The 6553-nt window shown below is 40.1% G+C and overlaps 1 long non-coding RNA gene across 5 annotated transcripts; it reads left to right on the top strand.

Annotated features, from left to right (window-relative positions):
- The first annotated feature begins 693 nt into the window (after positions 1 to 693).
- LOC106096760 (uncharacterized) lies at positions 694 to 6298 on the top strand. Of its 5 annotated transcripts, XR_003221620.1 has the most exons (6): positions 694 to 897; positions 972 to 1058; positions 1130 to 1525; positions 1637 to 3409; positions 3697 to 3882; positions 5696 to 6026. It is a non-coding gene; the product is annotated as an uncharacterized LOC106096760 (long non-coding RNA). The 5 variants fall into 5 exon arrangements; XR_003221622.1 differs by lacking the exon at positions 5696 to 6026 and adding an exon at positions 6033 to 6298 and having other exon boundaries at positions 1130 to 3409; XR_003221623.1 differs by having other exon boundaries at positions 1130 to 3409; positions 5900 to 6026.
- Positions 6299 to 6553: the final 255 nt, after the last annotated feature.

Below are 6553 nucleotides of genomic sequence, written 5' to 3'. Positions count from 1 at the left end.
TATAGAGTTGTAACTATAGGAACACAGTTAGAATATATTGTAACTGAAACCTGGTCAAGAAATGGCAGCATCAGAGTGGTCAGTTTTTACAATCCTTGTAACAAACAGTTATACGAACTTGAGATATATTTCAGGAGAAAAGTCATTTGGTGTGTGGATTTTAATGCACACAGCACATTATGGGGCTAACTGTAACAGCCAGAATGGAGCAGTGATTGAAGCAACGATAGAGATAATAAAACATTCATTATGCGTGTCTAAATGATGGAAGTGGTCCAAGAGTGAATGTTAGAACAAGTTCAGAATCAGCAACTGACCTCACAATAGTGTCAGACTCATTGGAAGGTATTTGTTCATGGCAGGTACCGACCGTAGGTAAAGACCGCTATCCTATGACTGAGATAGAGCTGAGTGTAGAGAAACATGACAAAGGGGGTGTTTAGAAGTGGTGTTTCAGTACTGCTGATTGGTAAACATTTAGATTAGTCGGTGACCAGGAAATACAAAAGATTGATATAAATGTTGATGTTGCTGATTAAATTCTTGTACTTGTAATGCAGTCTTAGAGGTGGCAAAGATAAGATCGTAAGATCAAGCTTTTATATTTGAGGCAATTAGCCAAAATAAAGCCCATCTTATTGTAGCCGGATGGGCTACTCGCCTTTCTTTTCTCTCTCTTGCTCGCTCGCTCTACTGCTCTCTCCTGCGCTCGCTCTCACTGCAAAACTAGGTCAATTGGGAACCCACCTGCATACTGATTGCAGGCTGGCATCAGGTATAAAGCTAAGCTGGTGCTTCTCTGGACCATTCCTCCCATGCATTCAGCGCAAAGCAGCAGTAAATGCTGGCACTCTGCGACGGACTGATCAGCAAGAGTAGATCGTATGACAGCCACAGGTATGCTCTTGCTTAACCTCAGATTCCCTCTCAGTATTGGGATGTATAGTAATAGTTTTTGCGGTCTGTTGTAGCGCGGCAGGTTGTTTTATTCCGGCGTTGCTTAGAGAGGTGCTTGTGTGATCCTCCACCAGTGAGAGTATAGCGCCTCCGGTCCTGGGGTAAGCCGTTAAAACTATTTTTATTAGCATTAACAGCTACCAGAGGCTAAGGCTACATTTATCTGTTTTAGGGTTTGATCGCTGCCTTCACCTCCGTGGCAACTCACACAGCTTTAATTGAAGAATCAAGACGCCTGCCTAGCCGCTGTTGTGAGGACTCCTCCTCAGTGGAGCCTGCTGTCTTGTCTTGTCTGGTTTTGAATTGTTTTATCGTGTCTTATCTTGTTTTATTAAGTAGGCCTACCATTTCCTGGTTCGCCTGGTTTTATTTTATCTCTGGACTGTTGCGTGTGCCCACGCTTCTGTGATCGGGCTGAAGCAATCCTTTGCCCGAGTGTCGTACCGGGAATTTTAAATTGCCTCCGTTGCTGGTCTTAGCCTGTGGGGAGCCAGACCAGCTTGCGATTGAGGCTTGGACAACTACTACCAGTACGAGTGGACCCGTGGGGCATAAGCCTTCCAGTGTGGTGTGTGTGCGGTTTCTTTTATTAAAGTGTGTTTTTAGTTTTTATGATCTGTAGCGAGCCAGACGCTCAGTGTCCCTTTTATTCTTTTAACATATTTCTGTTTTATTTCAGTGGACGAAGGACGTGCCAGTGGCCCTGGGACCTCAGGTGGTGAGTCGTTTTCACACTTTCTTTTGTACAGCACCTGGTGGGCTGCAGTGATTTTTGTTTTGTGTGATTTTCTTTTGGGTCCACGGCTGCTGGTAAGTCCAAGTTCCATGATTGTTTTATTTTCACTTTAGGACACTGTCAACAATGACGCTACATCTTGGTTTCTAAATATTTTATTTTTACTATAAATAAAACTGTTTTAATATTGGAGCCAACCTGCCTCAGTGTGCATCCTTGAATCTGTGTGGCCTCTTTTTATTCCTTTTTTTAATCTATTTTTCTTAAACATATATTTCCTGGGGGTGAAATTCCCTTAGGTGGCGTTGTCATTTTATTATTTCTTTTAGAACCCCGCCGACCACTTGGTCACATTATCAAAGGAGTGTTATGAGACAGTAATACATGCCTTTGTTACATCTAGGCTGGAATATTGTAACACACTTTATTGTGGGGTTAGTGATGCATCCGTTGTTGTGGAATAATCTGTACTTGCACGTTAGGCAGGTTCTTTCTGAGTTTAAAACTTATCTGAAAACATATTGATTTGCTGAAGCCTTTGGCACTATTTTAAGGGGTTGACTCAACTTTCTTTAAAAACATTTTTAATTTTTATTTCACTTATTTTTTTCAAATCTACCTGTGTGTGTATATATACAGTACTTTGTAAAGTGCTGTATGAACTTTAACATAAAACCATATAAATAAAGCTGGTACGGTCGGATGGATGGAATAATAGAGGAGTATGGATATCCAATCTTGAGGAACGGAGAGGCAAGAGCAGTGAAAAATAAGGAGAAGGCAAATGTGTTGGCAAAAACGTTTGTTAAAATCCACAGTTCAGGCAATATTAGAGAAGCAGGGCGAAGAGGAAGAGAAATGCCATCATAGAGAATAGGGATTTACTGAAACAGAAGATACGGATGATTTATCAAATCAGCTTAAAAATGAGGTTGTGTCCATACATGAACCAGGAAAGGATGATACAAATCCAGGAAATTACAGATTCATGGCTTTAACATCTGGCATCTTTAAAATAACGGAGCGAATAATAAATGACAAATTAATGTATTATACAGAAAATAAAGGATGCATATCTAAACATCAAAGTGGTTTCAGAAGAGGGAGGAATACAATGGATAAAGAAAGGAGGGGACGATGCTTGTAATAACATTCAAAGGAGAGCAGGAGAAATGAGAAGCACAATTTGGAGGAGGTGGTCATGTCTAGAATAAGGTTTGGACATACTGGTTTGAACACAAAACTATTCATGACAGGGAAACATGATGCAGGGAAACGAGATTACTGCAGAGAAGGGTGAACTATAGAACATGTTAGATTACACTGTCAGAAATATCAGGTGGAGAGAAGGTAACTGATCCAAAACCTCAGTAACATAAAAATGAAACTGGATCTTATTGATTTACTGCAAAAGGACTCAAGACGTGAGTCTTATCAGGCCCTATTCCAGTTTTTAACACAGAGTAAACATTTGGGGAGGGCTTGAGGATCGACACTCCATACTAGTTGGTGGCGGTAACGCACCATTTTACTTTTTGCAAACCACCAATAAAACTTAAAAAGAAGAAGAAGAAGAATGTGTTAGTACCTTGGACTTTTCTGTGTCTTATCGCAGTTTTAAAAATTGGCACTTTTTGAAGAACCCACATCAAAGTATTGTGTTAAATCCAATTTATGAAGCAGTAGGTGCATGGCATGGTCGTTGCTTTTTGTCAGGTATGTATTGCAGCTGCGAAGACGAACGTACATTCTCCTGTTAGGTTACAGCTGGTAGGAAGGTGCGTTCAGTGTGTCTTTGTAATTTTAAGTTTCCATGTCAAACGAGATAAAACAGTTATTTCTGGACGCGCAATTGTTTGCTGAGTTTGGTAACAATGTGTTTTTGTAAACCACGTGATTTAAGTCATTTAATCTTTACAGAATATGTGAGCGAGGCTAGAAGAGCAATATTTTTATGTTTAGTAAACTGACGTCTCTAAATGTAACTGCTTTTATTTTATTAGTTCTGACGAGGACAGCTGAGTGATGTTGTTGGTGAGCTTGGATTAAATCATCTCTAAACAAAGAACTTGTCCTCGTGGTGACTGACTTGGGGAGTGGAGGTCAGTGAGCCCATTGTCTCTGCTGGTCCGACTCCAACTACAAAGCCGGCCCGCTCGCCCCCTCCTGAGTCTGAGAGGAGATCCAGAGTAAGTCAGTTATAACCAGTGTTGGTCAAGTTACTTGAAAAAAGTAATCAGTTACTAATTACTGATTACTTCCCCCAAAAAGTAATCCCGTTACTTTACTGATTACTTATTTTCAAAAGTAATTAATTACTTAGTTACTTAGTTACTTTTTAAAAACACGATTTACAACCTGAATAGGTGATAAAGCGATAGATCTTTCAGCCCAATTCTACTTTTTCTGCATAATTCATCATACAAAATGTAATCAAATGGAAAAGTCTCTTTTTAAAACTTGTTTTATTAGTTTTAATCTTTTAACTTTATGCATCAAGCAAAAATTAAATTATATGCAACATTCTCTGACTGGAAGAAATTTGTTTAACATTTAAACCTATTTTCTGCACATTCCAGCACATAAAATAAAATATTTTTTTGTGTTTACACTCACTCTTTCAAATAGATGCAAGTAAAACACAACAGAAAACAAATAAAATCAAAGACTAGCGGTCCTGTTGCTCTATTTTCACCTGTAAAGCAGGACTGGGGTAGGCGGAGGTTTACCCTGGTGCAGGTGTGCTGCAGCGGTCAGTGGAAGAATCCGCGAGTTTCTCTGTGAATTTCACTCCGTGCTTGCTTGGAAGTTTAGGGTTTTTTTCGCTGTAAAAAGAAGTTTTCTTCCCACGCACAACGGACGCTAATGTTTTTGTCACTTTTTATGGAATCAAACTCAAAATAAGGTCAGTACTTCCACACTTTAAACGCTGCATGCTACACTCTGTCCCGCACTCGATATATTATGATCTGCACACAGCTGTTGTCACGAACGTCGCACTGGCTTATGTCACTGTCATGAGACGTTCTCGCAAAAAATCACGGTTTTAGTAACGCAGTAACGCAGCGTTCCTACGTGAAAGTAACTGTAATCTAATTACCGTTTTTGCAATAGTAATCCCTTACATTACTCGTTACTTGAAAAAAGTAATCAGATTACAGTAACGCATTACAAGTAACGCGTTACTGCCCATCTCTGGTTATAACTACATTGGTTGCTTAACTTTATCATTTTCTACAGGGTCTCTCTCTCTTAGCTCATTTTGGTTTGATTTCTGCCTTCTGTTTAGCCTCTCTGTTTGTCTGCCTCAGTACGTTAATGTTTTATCATTTGAGATAAACTCTGTTTCCCTTCATATGAAGGTGATGTCTGTGGAGTGATCATGACCTCATTAAAAATGCTCTGTTTTCCTTTTCCACTTTTCTTCTTTCATTTTCTTTCTGACATCTTTTCTTGTGTAAGCTGTTAACTGTTGTGATGGAGATTTCTTTATTTTATGTGTTGATCATATGTTTTGACAATATCACTTTAGTAATATCTATAGTACATTTTGTGCAACTTTGTTCTACATACAGGAAAACATCAAATATGTATTTCACAGGTTATTCCACACACACAGATGGGTATTGTGAGTGAGTTGGACTGACACTCCCAGGCACCGTGAGACATTAGGCAGATAGTGAGACTCCTTCTCCTTATCTCCAGGGAGGAGGAGTTGAGATATTGCAGTTATATTAATTAAAATTCCATATAACCGTATAGTGTAGTATTAAGTTGGCATGGCCCTGAAAAATGAAGGCATTAGACTACGTGTCCTTGGGGGGTAGAATGCTGTAGACTCTCGCCCACGCTTACCTGTGAAAAAGTAGAAAACAGGGGACCATCTTCTAGTGGAGATGCATTATAACTCACCTGTGCATTATAAAAAAAAAAAAGGCGCTGATTGCAGCTGACAGTGTCTGCAGACTTTGATAACTGTGTGACACCCTCGTGGTTAATCAGAGGGAAATCTGAGTCAGTGTGGATTTGGTTGTACAGCTCTCACACATACAACCTGAACTACACATTGTACGTGTGATGTTCTTCAAATTTGAACAAAGTAAAAACTAAAAACCTTTGAAGTCACACAAGCCAATATTTTATTCACAAGTTGAACTTTTACTACTTTTATCCGCAAAATGAACTCACTTCAAATATTTACCACAGCATAGCGTCCCCAGGCACCTGAGACGTTTGGCAGATGGTGAAACTGTTTATCTTTGTGAGGTAAGAGGGGGCACTTGGGGATGAGCTGAAGGTATAGACCTGATGTCACTGTTTGGGTTCTTTGTCATTACAGGAGAAAGTGAAAGCAGGCCGAAACCTCAGCACATGGATGATATCGGCCAAAAACATCCAGCACCAGCAAGTAAAGATGAGCCAGCGGCGATCCCTGTGGAAAAGACTTTTCCCGCTATGAAGCAGCCCAGAAGACGCAAGCGCGCCAACAGTGAGGACAGAAGCTTGAGCTGTGATCAGTGTGGGAAGACCTTTACTCAGATTTGTAACTTGAAATCACATCAGCTGATCCACACCGGTGTGAAACCATTCAGCTGTGGTGAGTGCGGAAAGTCTTTTATTCAGAGTTACCGCTTAAAAGCACATCAGCTCGTCCACAGTGAAGTTAAACCTTTCAGCTGTGATCAATGTGGAAAGACCTTTGCTCAGAGATCCAGCTTAAAAGCACATCAGCGCCTCCACACTGAATTTAAAGCTTTCAACTGTGATCAGTGTGGAAAGGCTTTTACTGAGATTGATAGGTTAAAATCACATCAGCTCATCCACAGTGGAGATGAACCTTTCAGCTGTGAGCAGTGTGGA

This window comes from Oreochromis niloticus, linkage group LG9, assembly GCF_001858045.2.
Source record: "Oreochromis niloticus isolate F11D_XX linkage group LG9, O_niloticus_UMD_NMBU, whole genome shotgun sequence".
In the NCBI taxonomy this organism is placed as follows: domain Eukaryota; kingdom Metazoa; phylum Chordata; class Actinopteri; order Cichliformes; family Cichlidae; genus Oreochromis; species Oreochromis niloticus.
Note: the sequence above shows the minus strand (reverse complement) of the source record. Positions and strands in the feature narration are given on the sequence as shown.